Below are 15,697 nucleotides of genomic sequence, written 5' to 3'. Positions count from 1 at the left end.
ACAAAAATATAAGTGATCCAGCAATTAAGAGCCCATGGATAACCATGGATACAAAGGGTGCTAACACCTTCCCTTTGTATAATGTACCTCCCGAACCCAAAATCTATTGAGGTCTTTCCTGTTCTTTTCCACCTTTCCTTATTGGATAAAAGAAAAGTCGGTGGCGACTCTTGCTATCCGCGACATTGCGATAAAAAGCAAAACACCCCAAGTCAGTTCACCGTATGACAGAACTGGCAACTCTGCTGGGGACGCTTTAAAAAGAGAGGTTACCTTAAAAACAAGATCACTTATTTAAAATTGTCTGATTTACTTTTAAGGGATTGTTTGGGTATTCTTGAGTGAAAGATCCTACACCCGGATCTAGTGTACCTTAGGTAAGTAGCAATAGATCATCGCGACTATCCGGCGTATACTGGAATGGTTAAAATGATGGCTACGGTTAATGTGACACTTTGGATGTCCTGATGTTCCTCATGTTTACTTGAGGAAAAATTTGGCTTCCGCGTGGTGTCATTAAAGCATTAACCAGACCTTTAGAACCCTAATTGACTCATCCTAGCCATTAGAAAGTAGTGAGATAACTGACTTCGGTTCCGACTGGGGTTGGTTGAGACTCGATACTACACTCTTTGAGATTGGACTTTAGGGAAGCTTCGGTCAACCACTTGGTGTTGCACTGAAGTGGACTTAAAGGAAGGTCAATGATTGGAGATCCTTCTAGAACCCGGTTACTATTCTAGGACAGGTTGAACCAACCAAACTTCAGTGGGGAGGGTACTTACCTATGGAACTCATGCGAGCCCTAAAACCTAGGAATGATTGTTGTGTGACTTGTTTGTGCTTTACTTAACATCATGACATCATAACATCATGGCATTGTACTAACCATTTCGAGGACTTAGGGATTTAACTTTGCTCTATTTTGTAAAAAATAAAAAAAATACAAAAATAAAAAAAAAATAAAAAAAAAAAAGTTTCTTTTTTTTTGGTAGTTTATGCAAAGTTAAATTCCAAAAGTCCTTGAAAACATTTCATACATTGCATAGCATAACATAACATTGCATAACAGGTACTCTAAAGGGATCAGTGTTCTCACGGTTTTCCTCCAAACAGAAAAATGGACCTCGAACAAACTGTCAAAGATCTCCATGCTCAGAATGCTCAACTCCAGGAGATGATCTTGAACTTATCCAAGGGGCAGGAGGAACTGAAGGCTCTCTTGCTCGAGCAGAAGAAGGACAAGAAACCTGTGAGTTACATTAATCCGGGAAGAAGGCTCAGACGACAGGCTGCGGGAGTCAAAATCAGAATTCCGAAGGATCAAGAAGAGGAAACAGAGACAGATTCAGAAGATGAGAATGTTGATCTCTTCAACCCTGAGGACGACGATGAAGATTATGAGAATGAACAGTACTCTCCAAGAGATGGCAAGTACAAGTTGCTGGAAGAACGTATGCTAGCTATGGAGGCTCAGAAGGCGCCCGGTCTGGACTTCGAAAGTTTGGGTCTAGTCTCTGATGTGGTCATTCCCCGCAAATTCAAGATCCCCGCTTTCACTAAGTATGATGGGACATCTTGTCCTCAGATGCACCTGAGAGCCTATGTGAGAAAGATCCAGCCGTATACCACTGATAGGAAGCTATGGATCCATTTCTTCCAAGAGAGTCTGTCTGGCACACAGTTGGAATGGTATTATCAGCTCGAGAGCTCTAACATCCACACATGGACTGATTTAGCGACAGCTTTCTACAAGCAATACCAGTATAATTCTGAATTGGCACCTACTCGGCTACAGTTGCAGAATATGACTATGGGATCTAAAGAAAGTTTCAAAGAATATGCTCAGAAATGGAGAGATTTGGCTGGCAGAGTCAAACCCCCTATGATTGATCGAGAATTAGTGGACATGTTCATGAGCACACTGACTGGCCCATTCTACAGCCATCTATTGAGGAGTTCCTCATTAGGTTTCACTGAGCTTATATTAACAGGTGAGCATGTGGAACGCGGCATTCGAAATGGAAAGATACAGGCGGCTACCTCTGATCCTCCGGAGACTCCTAATGACATCGTTGCCCCTCTGTCTAACCAAGACGAGACTGTTAATGTCGTAGAAGATGCTGATAGCGATTGCAACCTGGATAGCTGGATTTTCCCAACAATTGGTGACGGACTCAATAATGGGAAGGCGGAAGACACTATCCCGATTTCCTTTAGTCAGGAATAATTGTTATTGCTCATCTAATGTATCAAATTTGGTTAAATGTTTTGTCATTTTCATAAGCATATTCATATTCAATAAATCAATGGACTTTTTGCATTCAAATATTGCGCTCTTTATCTTTTCTGTCATCTTCCAAACGAGCTATGTTTTCTTACACACACTCACGTAACGAATTGCAGATCCATACCCACTCTGGATCCTGTTGACAATAGTTCTACTACTGTTCATTATGACTTTGAAAATCCGATCTACCAAGCCGAGGATGGAAGTGAGGAAGATTGTGAAGTACCTGGAGAACTTGCCAGACTGTTACTGCAGGAAGAAAGGACTATACAGCCACACGAGGAGTCAGTTGAGACTGTCAATCTGGGTACTGAAGTAAACAAGAAAGAAGTCAAAATAGGAGCAGGCTTGGAAAACAGTGTCAAGAGAAGGTTGATTCAGATGTTGCATGACTATGTAGAGATTTTTGCTTGGTCTTATGACGACATGCCAGGACTGGATACTGATATAGTAGTACATCGGCTGCCAACGAGGGAAGATTGTCTTCCTGTTAAGCAAAAGGTTCGTCGCATGCGTCCTGAAATGTCTGAGAAAATCAAAGCCGAGGTTATGAAACAATTTGATGCAGGTTTTCTGGCTGTTACTTCTTATCCTCAATGGGTTGCTAATGTGGTACCAGTGCCGAAGAAGGATGGCAAGGTGCGAATGTGTGTAGACTACAGAGATTTGAATAAAGCGAGTCCCAAAGACGACTTTCCACTTCCGCACATTGATGTTCTGGTAGATAACACCGCTCAACACAAGGTGTTCTCATTCATGGATGGATTCTCAGGTTACAACCAGATTAAGATGGCGCCTGAGGACATGGAGAAAACTACGTTTGTGACGCAATGGGGCACGTTCTGTTATAAAGTAATGCCATTTGGTTTAAAGAATGCAGGGGCAACGTACCAGCGTGCTATGGTGGTTTTGTTCCATGATATGATCCATCATGAAATAGAAGTATATGTGGATGACATGATAGCCAGATCTCATACTGAGGAGGAACATCTCGATCATTTATACAAACTGTTCGAGAGGTTGAAGAAATACAAGTTGAGGTTGAACCCGAACAAATGCACCTTTGGGGTAAGGTCCGGCAAACTCCTGGGCTTTATTGTCAGTGGTAAAGGGATTGAGGTTGACCCGGCCAAGGTGAGAGCTATTCAAGAAATGCCAGTTCCCAGTACAGATAAAGAAGTCAGAGGTTTCTTGGGACGCTTGAATTACATTGCCCGATTTATCTCCCACTTGACTACTACCTGCAAACCCCTCTTCAAACTACTGAGGAAAAATCAAGAGATGAGATGGAATGATGAATGTCAAGAAGCTTTCGACAAAATCAAGGAGTATCTTCAAAAACCTCCCATTCTGATGCCACCAGTTGAAGGAAGACCTTTAATCATGTACTTGACCGTGTTAGAAAATTCAATGGGGTGTGTGTTGGGACAACATGACGAGTCTGGCCGAAAAGAGCATGCCATATACTACCTTAGCAAAAAGTTTACCGACTGTGAAACAAGATACTCACTGCTCGAGAAAACTTGTTGTGCTTTGGCCTGGGCTGCTCGCCGACTAAGACAATACATGTTGAATCATACCACTTTATTGATTTCTAAGATGGATCCTATCAAATACATATTTGAGAAACCCGCTCTCTCCGGAAGAATAGCAAGATGGCATATGATTCTAATAGAGTACGACATCCAGTATACTACCTAGAAAGCAATCAAAGGAAGCGTGCTAGCCGATCATTTGGCTCATCAAGCAGTGGATGATTACCAATCTATGAATTTTGAGTTCCCAGATGAGGATGTCATGCTTGTTACTGATTATGAAGAACCTGGACCGGATGAAGGACCCGAACTAGGATCCCGATGGACTATGGTTTTCGATGGGTCTTCTAATGCGTTGGGCAATGGTGTTGGTGTGGTAATCATTTCTCCCGAGGGTTACCATACGCCTTTCACTGCTAGACTATGTTTTCATTGTACCAATAATATGGCTGAGTATGAAGCATGTATTTTGGGACTCAAGGCTGCTATAGACCGGCGGGTCAAGTTTTTGAGTGTGTACGGAGACTCAGCATTAGTAATCAGTCAGATCAAAGAAGAATGGGACACTAAGCATCCGAATCTCATCCCTTACCGAGAACGGGTGATGACATTAATCCCATACTTTGAAGAGATTACATTCGAACATATCCCACGAGAAGAAAATCAGTTGGCAGACGCATTAGCTACCATGTCATCTATGTTCAGAGTCAGATGGGACAATGAAGCTCCCATGATCACCATTGAGCGATTGGATGAACCAGCATATTGTTATGAGCTTAATACTGATGAAGTGGAAGAGAAACCTTGGTTCCACGAAGTAAAAAGATATTTAGAAACTCAGGAGTACCCTGAGGGGGCATCTATCAATAATAGAAAATTCCTGAGGAAGTTCTCTGCTAAATTCTTTTTGAGTAATGGAGTATTATACAAACGTAACCACGATTCGACTTTGCTTCGCTGTGTGGATAAAAAGGAAGCAGAAAAGATTATGGGAGATATGCACGACGGTATTTTTGGGACCCATTCTAGTGGACATACGATGGCCAAGAAGATTCTTGAGATCAGGGTATTATTGGTCTACCATGGAAGCTGATTGCCACCATCACTCCAGAACCTGTCACAAGTGCCAGATATATGCGGATAAAGTACATGCACCTCCTGCTCCATTGAACGTGTTGACCGCACCTTGGCCCTTTGCAATGTGGGGCATTGATATGATTGGGGAGATTAAACCTACTGCTTCTAATGGACATCGCTTCATCCTTGTCGCTATTGATTACTTTACAAAGTGGGTAGAGGCCGCCTCATTTGCTTCTGTCACCAAGAATGTGGTGGCACGGTTCATCAAGAATAGTCTTATTTGTCGGTATGGTATCCCTGAAAGGATTATCACCGACAATGGTACTAATTTGAACAACAAGATGATTACTGAACTCTGCACGCAGTTCAACGTAAAACACCATAACTCTTCTCCGTACCGGCCAAAGATGAACGGTGCCGTGGAGGCTGCTAATAAGAATATCAAGAAGATCATACAAAAGATGACGGTGACGTACAAAGACTGGCATGAGATGTTACCGTTTGCTCTTCACGGTTATCGCACTTCAGTACGCACTTCGACAGGAGCAACTCCTTTCTCTTTAGTCTACGGAATGGAAGCCGTTTTACCAGTGGAAGTCCAAATTCCCTCTCTAAGAATCATAAAAGAGGCGGGCTTAGATGAAGAGGAATGGATTCAGACTCGACTCGATCAGATAAACTTGATTGATGAGAAGAGACTTGCGGCTGTTTGTCATGGACAGATATATCAGAAGCGCATGACCCAGGCATTTAACAAAAGAGTCAAGAGACAGGTGTATCAAATTGGCGACTTGGTGGTAAAGCGCATCACTCTACCATAAGGTGATCCCAGAGGCAAATGGATTCCCACGTACGAAGGGCCGTTTGTAGTTAAGAAGGTATTCTCTGGTGGAGCCATGATACTAGCTACAATGGACGGCGAAGACTTCCCGCATCCCGTGAACGCAGACATAGTCAAAAAATACTACGCATAAAAGAGACCTGCTAGGTCGACGTACCTAGGCAAAAGTAAGGGCATCCCGGCGAACCAAAAAGGTTCGGGCAAAAATTAGGGATAAACATAAAAAATGTGCACCTGGCAAGTCGAAAACCTGAAAAGGCGGCTTGGGCAAAAAGGGGCATCCTGGTGGATTGAAAACCTGAAAAGGCGGTCCAGGCAAAAATTAGGGATCAAAGCGTATGACTATGTCCCGTTCTCAGACAGCTTCATCCAAGTTCAAAGGACTGAACAAGCTAATCACTTCTATCCGACAGCAGGAGATGAGAGGCTTGAAGACATAATGGCAGTAGGGGAATTAAAGTCAATAGGACGTTTTCGGCATAGCTTTCTCTTTGTTTTCTTGACAATTTCGTCTTACTAGGATTTCTGTCTCCCTGTACACAAATTGCCTGTTTATAGGCCCTCTTTCAAAATCAATACAATTTTGTTTCAAAAAAAATGCTTTCGTTTTACTTTCTCTGTTTTGTTTGCGTAAACGTCCATTGATTTAATTTGAATTGATATGTGCATTTGAATATGATCGATGTTTACCAAAAATGCGTGCATAAAATAGAAATAGCGATTACTACTAGGCTTCAGGATCGAGGAGAAGGTCTAATCATGCTTTCCAATGAATCCGTTGCTAATCCTATTCCCCAGCAAAGCCAGTCATTCCCAGAAGAGAGTGGCATTACTAGACAAATGGGTCATCTCTTCCATCCCCAGCCGGGCTTCTGTTGAACATTTCTACCATCAGACAGAAATCAAGCATCTCCGGCTAAGAAAGGGTCATCGATACCAGTATCTCCCAACCAGAAGATTGAGATTTGTTTTCCCCAGTAGAGTCCTCTGGAAGAACTTTTCAGATGCATAATTCATTCATTACATCATTTCACAGCATACGCATTCATACATCGTTCGCAGTTATTTTCGAAAGCATAAAACATCTCATGCATCATGACATGGCATGAAGCTAACTTTATTTTTCAGGTTAATTATTCCCCTGATACAGTCAAAACAAAGGTCCATTCAAACGGACATCGTTATCAATCACATTCAGGATTAAACTACATCTTTCAGATATACTCCATGTCAACATTCATTCTGACATCCTCCTAACGATGGCATCTATAAGCCCATCCCAGATATTCATTGCAAATACAACATATACAAATACGATCAGATACAGTCTAACATACGGTTCATTCTGATTCAGCCCAACATATGACTCCTTCAACTCAGATGCGATCTAACGTACGATCCATTCCGATCTTCAACTACTCCAACACGGTCTAATGTACGACCCAGTTGGACCTTCATTTCTCAGGTACTGCCTAGCATACGGTCCATCCTGATTCATCTCAACATATGACTCCTTCAACTCAGATGCGATCTAATGTACGATCCATTCCGATCTTCAACTACTCCAACACGGTCTAATGTACGACCCAGTTGGACCTTCATTTCTCAGGTACTGCCTAGCATACGGTCCATCCTGATTCATCTCAACATATGACTCCTTCAACTCAGATGCGATCTAATGTACGATCCATTCCGACCTTCAACAACTCCAATACGGTCCAGCATACGACCCATTTGGACCTTCAAGGCCTCGGGTGCTACCTAGCGTACGGTACCTTCTGAAGTGTAGTCAGGCGTATGACTACCCCTTTATTATCAGATGCAGCCTAACGGACGGCTCGTTCTGCTACTCAGAGACGGTCTAGCTTACGACCCGCTTGGAGGTTCATCCCCTCAAATGCTACCTAGCGTACGGTACATTCTGAAGTGTAGTCTGGCGTATGACTACCCCCTTCATCATCAGGTACAGCCTAACGGACGGCTCAGTCTACAACTCAGATACGATCTAGCATACGATCCATTCTGATCCTTCACCCCCAGTAACGATACAGCCTAACGGACGGCTCGTTCCGCAACTCAGATACGATCTAGCGTACGATCCATTCTGATCCTTTATCCCCAGCGGCGTATGACCCACTCTAACTCCCCAGTGAAGTCGACGGCCTAATGAATGACTCACTATACGGTCTGGCGTATGACCCAGTGACACCCATGACTTCAGATATCTTCTAACGTACGACGTACTCTAAAGCTCTCATCATCAAACTTCCTAGATGGCATCTTTAAACCCATCTCCATCAAGACTAACTAATTGACAAGTGCAAATTTTTGGGGCATCCTAAGTGTTCAATAATCTTCCACCTCCAGACCACGAATGGCGTACATACCATTATGACTCTCTCGGTTCAAGAATATTGAACAGGGGCAGCTGTCATACCCCAAAATTTGCCCATTAATATTTTAAGACATTTTTCAGGGCACTCCGACTCATTTTTATGACACTGATCTTAAAGGAACGAAGGCCCAGCTCACGAATGGCCCAATCCAGAAAATGGGCCAAACTGGCCTGTTCGCTACACGCTCGCCTAGCGAAGCTGACAGATAACAGAAAATTCTGGGCTTCACTCTGAGCCCATTAGGTCACAAAAAAGAGCATTATAAATACCAGCACTTCAGTAATGAAAAAGAAAAAAAAAGGACGAAAGGAGAACCCTAGCAAGCAAACCCTAGCGCTCACAGACGGAAAACCCTAAAGGAAACCCTGAAGGAAAAGCCGGCGGCAGCAAGGTCACTTCCGCTCAATTCGATCCGATCGGCCAACTCAAGGTTACAATTCGATTACAAACAGGTTGGTATTGCTATTACTACCTTATGTTCTTAATTTGCATATGGTATCATGATTGAATTTATGAAACTATCTTAAGTTTTACATATGAATTTAAGTATGCATGAACACCTGAATGTCTAACCACATAATCTCTGTAATGGATGCTATAAGGTGTGAAGCTTGCTGACATTATGCTGTTATCAAAACCAGAATCCGCAGCCGCTCGCTAGCACATCGCTAAGCGAGCATGCAGCGAGTATTCGCTAAGCCCTCGCTAGGAGAGGCAGCGGCGACCGGGACAGTCGCTGATTTTTCTGTTCTGTCCTTTGCTAACCTGTCATGTTTTTATCATAGCCATGCATTGTTTATCTGACCCTACTGCTGTCCTGGTTTCTTTTGCGGTGCAATCCTTGATTGCATCCTGACTTGGTACTCTAACCCGTTTGCTGAATTTTGTAAAGGTTCACCTTTCCCAGGAAAAGATTGCTGTCTAGGTCTTCCACTTTATTTGTGGGATACCCTTGTGGAGTTTCACCCTAAATTACCTAATTAATTTTAATGTATTAATTTAATGTATTAATTTTAATGTATTAATTTTAATGTGGAGATTCATCCTAATTACCTAATCGATTGTAAAATACGGCCTCTAAATATGTGATCTTGGACCTCTCTTTATTGCCTTACGATGTTACGATATTAAGGTCATGTCCCGCGAATGTGGGGATACACTTAGCAATGGCCCTTCGATTAAATCATCATAAAATAAATCATAGTCCCTCGGATGTTGCCTTCGAATATATGATTTCGTCCCTCGATGACCCTTCGGTGTAGCCTACGATTAAATGATGATCGTCCCTTCGAATGCTAAGGTATCCTTACAACTGTTGCCTTCGATGACCCTACGATGACCCTTAAACATCCAAAGGGTAAAATTACTTACTTCTCAATAGTAAGGACAGTTTTACCCTCATAAGGATAGGAAACGTTCATAACGACCTTAGGAAGGTATAACTCTCAATTACTGGATCATAACCTAAAACATTTTCCACCCCCCAAACTTTGCAAGTCCTAGAAAATCACCACTTGGTATACATTCATACTAGAATCATTACCAAGTTATATTTTCTAAACTGTTTTTCAAAATCAAACGAGATAAATACTTTGTATACATTCATACGAGAATCATTACAAAGTTAAACTCTCTTTTCGAAACATTTTAAAACAATTCACCAACACTTTTCAGACAAAAATATAAGTGATCCAGCAATTAAGAGCCCATGGATAACCATGGATACAAAGGGTGCTAACACCTTCCCTTTGTATAATGTACCTCCCGAACCCAAAATCTATTGAGGTCTTTCCTGTTCTTTTCCACCTTTCCTTATTGGATAAAAGAAAAGTCGGTGGCGACTCTTGCTATCCGCGACATTGCGATAAAAAGCAAAACACCCCAAGTCAGTTCACCGTATGACACACAGGAAATTACTTTCTACTAAGGACAAAAGGCAACTCATCACTTGCAGATGTTTTTATTTTAATTACGGGCAAAAAAGCTCATTTTCCTGCGTTATTTTCTGTCAAGATTTTCACATCCAACATATTCATAAATAAACCATGACACAATAACCGCGTCCCATTACACAATCCATATCTAGGATCTAGATTTCGTAACAACATCAATGGTGCATCTTTTTATCTTTAGAATATGTGATGGCAAACTACCTTGTGTAATTGAGTTTAAGAATTCTTGCTGGTATAAATTATGATTATCCCCTTCAACCTCGTCAAAACACAACAAATTATGTTCTTCTCCTGGAAACTGGTCGATAATCATATCATTAAATTTTTAGACATCATCATTTGTTGGTGTCAAAATAGCTCTTTGTACCATATATGGGGCATCCAACCATGCAATTCTAAATCAGGAAAAATATGTTGGATAAGTACTTGTATGGAATATTCACCTTCCCATGGGATTACAATATGTGAAGGTAACTTTACCATGTCATCTGGTTTGGTAGGTTCAACACCATCACTAATGCGAATAAGAAATTCTACAAACTATTAATCATGCAATGATCGCATATTTTGACGCAAACGCAAAATCTTGGTATGATCCCATAAATGAGACTGAACAATACACGCTGAAATCATTTGTGCCTTAGTACCTTTCTTACAACAGAAAGAACTTGACGAAAATCTCCTCCCATTATCAGAACTTTTCCACCAAATGGACATTGTTGCTACAAATGTCTTGTAATGATCGATTTAAGACTTCTAAACAAATTTTGTTTGTCATTGGTGCTTTATCCCAAATTATTGCGGCATCAACTCTATTGAGATTTGCAAGATCTTTTTGCTTTTGAATACCACAAATGGAACTCGGTTGTATATCAATAGGTATCTTAAATCGAGAGTGTGTAGTCCTACCACCGGGTAACAATGATGCAACTATAGCAGATGATGCAGTTGCCAAGATGATTTCTCCTAGACTTCTTAAACTTGCCATTAATGTTCGATAAAAGAATGTGGGTATGAAATTGGTAAAATAAATAAAATGAGATAAGAATATTTTAAGATGCCTCAATTCTAATATTTTAATATTGCATGATTTTAAATTTTATGTCACTTGAGTAAAAGCTACATTTATTTGACACAAAATGTTTTTGAACATACCTTGAGGACGACATGATGATGCACCATTTTCTCTGGCATCCATGTTAACATATGATATTAATGCATCCTCCAAAGCTTCACCAACATCCATATCATCTGATATATATATATATATATATATATATATATATATATATATATATATATATATATATATATATATATATATATATATATACACACACACACACACACACATGTGTAAAAATTACTAATCGCATACTTAGAATAATATCCCTTATACTTGTATCAGATTGACTCATGTTGTTTAGTTGATTAAGTGATATGCAATTATGATCTGCGGGTTTTGTAACACCCGATGAAATTAAGATAATTGTTTAAATTAAGTTAATATTTTATTTATTAATTTAATTAAATAATTAGAAAATTATTGGATTATTAATATTATTGGGATAAATTATTGGGTTTTATTATTGGAGTATATAAGTTGGAATTGAGAAAAATCCCATTTTTTGGTAAAAGAGTTATTTTTCACGTGAAAAGGGAAAAGAGGCAGAAAAGGGAAAAGGGCCAAAAAGCTAGAGAACGAAGGTTGAAGGAAGGAAAAAGGCTGGAGCTCGGAGGCTGCCGGATTAACTCAGGTAAGGGGGGTTTATCATCGATTAAAGGGTATTATATGATAATATGTACTGGGTAGTGATAACCATTGGTTGTACCTCTGATTAGATTGATGCATGATGAATTTGTGAAATATTGGATGAATGAAATTGGATGATAATTGAAAAGAATTCGTAGGAATTAGAAGGGATAATGTTAGGATTTGTGAAGATGAATAGGATATGATTCGTGTAGATGATATGGACGATTATTTTGTGTAATTTGGACTGTGGAAGGTTAGATCGGATAGGTTTCGTAACAGAGAAAGCCATAGCAGATCTGAGAGTTCTGGTTTCTGGTCATACGCGTATGGCACTAGGCAATACGCGTATGAGATGGCTGGTACGCGTATGGGGGAAGCCTTACGCGTATGGGTGAAAAAGATGATATTTTGAACGTAAACTGGTCTCTGTTGGTACGCGTAATGGGAGATTGTTACGCGTAGCATACGCGTATGAGACAGGTGATACGCGTATGAGTTGGGCGAGGAAATGCGCAATACGCGTATGAGAGTGGGCATTACGCGTATGGGATTGGCCAGTTTTGGGCAATACGCGTATGGAAGAGGCAATACGCGTATGGGCAGAATTGTGTTTTGCTGTGCTACTGTTGTGCAGTTTGTGGTTGTTTAGGCTGAGTGATGCGACTTAGCTGAGATATGATGTGATAGGGATCATTTCCGTTGTTTTGAGTGGCATAGGTATTAGTAGAGTGTGCTAATGCTGTGTTTGCTTTTGTGGCATGACATGATATGCTTTTGTGATTAATTATGTTGATGATGTGTGATGGTATACGTGATGATGTGAATGTATACATTTGTGAATAGACTGTATTATGGCTTAGAGTGTGAGCATGTGTCTATTCTTGATTATTGTTGATGTTGCATTGCTAGGTGATTAGCATGCATATTGTGGCCTTCGGGTGGTAGCTAATTCCCATGGTGAGGAATTAGTGAGTTTAGTCATTTTTGGACTGTTGTTGATTGTTTGCATGCTAGGTGAGTAGCGTGCATTTCATGGCCCATTTGGGGTGGTAGCTAATTCCCATGGTGAGGAATTAGTGAGTGAGTCACTATGTCTCAAATGAGTGGGACTAGTGAGCTTGGTAGCCGTGCCTGGATTTGGACGGTGAGGTTGAACTATATGTTCACAAATAGTCGGTACCGCATGCATAGAGTCTCATTGCATAATGAATGTGTGGCATATGATATGATTGGATGTATTCCAGTATCATATGTGTGTTGTGTGTTGTGTTGTTAATGATTGAATATGATGGAGAATTGTACTGTTGAGTATGATGTTTGAATGGATATTACTGTTGCTGAATGCGTAGTCTAATTAGGGTGAATTAATGTGTTAATTACTTGGCATTACATGTTGTTCTATAATGCTTATTATATTGATTGAGGAACTCACCCTTACGCCTATTTTTCAGGTAACGAGAAATGAGTTGAGTAGAAGCTTATGCTTGGAGTCTAGAGTAGTTTCTTATGGGTCATGCTCTGATAGATGTAACATCGGGGAGGGGATGTTTTAATTAAATTGATATTGGTTGTTGAATGATTTACATGTATTGTGTTACATGTTTTACATTGAGTTGAATTATTCCGCTGCGAATTATGCAAAAGAATCTTATTTTGATTTAAATAAATGAGCATGACAGGATATTTTGATAAATGAAGTGAAATGATTGTGTGACACCCTTCGGGGCATAATTACTCTGATGAATATATGTGTATTTTAATTATAATAATTTGGGGTATTTAGAAGGGTGTTACATTAGTGGTATCAGAGCATAGTCGGTCGAGTCGAGTCGTAATTGTTCTGTTTCCCTGTACGGGATAGGTGTTGTGTAACCCTATCAGTACTTATTGTTTTAGTGTTTGGGTTTTCAGAATAGAAATGGCTGGAAGAGGTAGAGATGATGCTGCGATTGCTGAGGCTCTGAGTATGCTAGCTGGAGTACTTGGAGGAATCCGAATGTTATGGGAATGGGAGCTGCTCGTCAGTTGAGTGAGTTCCAGAAGAACAATCCTCCAATGTTCAAGGGAGCATACGATCCAGATGGCGCTCAGAAGTGGTTGAAGGAGATAGAGAGAATCTTCCGAGTAACTGAGTGTGCTGATAACCAGAAGGTCAGGTTCGGTACACATATGCTGTCAGAAGAAGCTGATGATTGGTGGGTTGCTACCCGCACTGAGTTGGAAACTGCTGGAGATGCTGAGATTTCTTGGGCTGTGTTCAGAGAGAGATTTCTGAGGAAGTATTTTCCCGAGGATGTCAGAGGGAAGAAGGAGATAGAGTTCTTGGAATTGAAGCAGGGTAACAGGTCCGTTACGGAGTATGCTGCTAAGTTCACAGAACTGTCGAAGTATTATACTCCCTATGCTGAGGCTGCTGGGGAATTTTCAAAGTGTGTGAAGTTTGAGAACGGGTTGCGTCCCGAGATCAAGCAGGCTATTGGATATCAAAGGATTAGAGTGTTTTCTGATTTGGTTGACTGTTGCAGGATTTTTGAACAGGATTCCAAAGCCAGAGCAGAGAGCTATCAGCAGAGGGTTGATAGGAAGGGTAAGAATCAGGTTGATCGTGGAAAACCGTATGCAGCTGGCAAAGGTTTTCAGAGGCAGAGTGGGATGAAGAGGCCTAGTGGGGGAGACTCTAGTGCTCCTGTTAAGTGTTACAGATGTGGTCAGGCTGGACATCGTATCCATGAGTGTACCAGTAATGAGAAGAAGTGTTTCAAGTGTGGAAAAGGTGGTCATTGGCTGCAGATTGCCGGTTGAAGACTGTGACTTGCTTCAACTGTGGAGAGGCGGGTCATATCAGTCCACAGTGCCCTAAGCCGAAGAAAGAGAATCAGTCAGGAGGCAAGGTTTTTGCTTTATCAGGTTCTGAGACTTTTGCAGATGATCGTTTGATCCGAGGTACGTGTTATATTAATGGCTTTCCTCTTGTAGCTATTATTGACACAGGTGCGACTCATTCTTTTATATCCTTGGATTGTGCTGTGAAACTTAAGTTAGAGATATCTGAGATGCTTGGTAGTATGGTGATTGATACTCCTGCGAAGGGTTCAGTGACTACTACTTCTGTTTGTCTAAGTTGTCCCTTGAGTATTTTTGGTAGAGACTTTGGGATAGACCTTGTGTGTCTTCCATTAGTGCAGATTGATGTTATTCTGGGTATGAACTGGTTGGTGTTTAACCGAGTTTCCATCAACTGTTTTGATAAGACTATGATATTTCCTGAGATTGAAGAAGGAAAGAGTTTGTTTTATCAGCCAGGCAGGTGAATGAGGAAGTGGCAGATGGGGCAGAGTTGTTTATGCTGTTAGCGACTTTGGAAGCTAAAGATAAACTGGTGATTGGCGATCTAGCGGTAGTGTGTGATTTTCCTGATGTGTTTCCGGAGGAAGTGAATGAATTACCGCCAGAGCGTGAAGTTGAGTTCTCGATTGATTTGGTACCTGGTACTAGACCGATATCGATGGGTCCTTATCGTATGTCTGCTGCTGAGCTAGCTGAATTGAAGAGTCAGTTGGAAGATTTGTTGGATAAGAAATTATTCGTCCGAGTGTGTCACCGTGGGGTGCACCAGTGTTGTTGGTTAAGAAGAAAGAAGGTACTATGAGGTGTGTGTGGACTACAGGCAATTGAATAAAGTGACGATCAAGAATCGGTATCCTTTACCGAGGATTGATGATTTGATGGATCAGTTGGTTGGTGCAAGTGTGTTCAGCAAGATAGACTTGAGATCTGGGTATCATCAGATACGTGTGAAAACTGAGGATATTCAGAAGACTGCTTTCAGAACGAGGTATGGACATTA

At 41.0% G+C, this 15,697-nt stretch overlaps 1 long non-coding RNA gene across 14 annotated transcripts in view; it reads left to right on the top strand.

The window, feature by feature from the left end:
- LOC127120074 (uncharacterized) overlaps positions 1-15,697 on the top strand; it is a 124,135-nt gene that overhangs the window by 16,539 nt on the left and 91,899 nt on the right. The window lies entirely within an intron of this gene.

Source organism: Lathyrus oleraceus, chromosome 2, assembly GCF_024323335.1.
Source record: "Lathyrus oleraceus cultivar Zhongwan6 chromosome 2, CAAS_Psat_ZW6_1.0, whole genome shotgun sequence".
NCBI lineage: Eukaryota > Viridiplantae > Streptophyta > Magnoliopsida > Fabales > Fabaceae > Lathyrus > Lathyrus oleraceus.
This window is presented reverse-complemented; position numbering and strand designations above follow the sequence as displayed.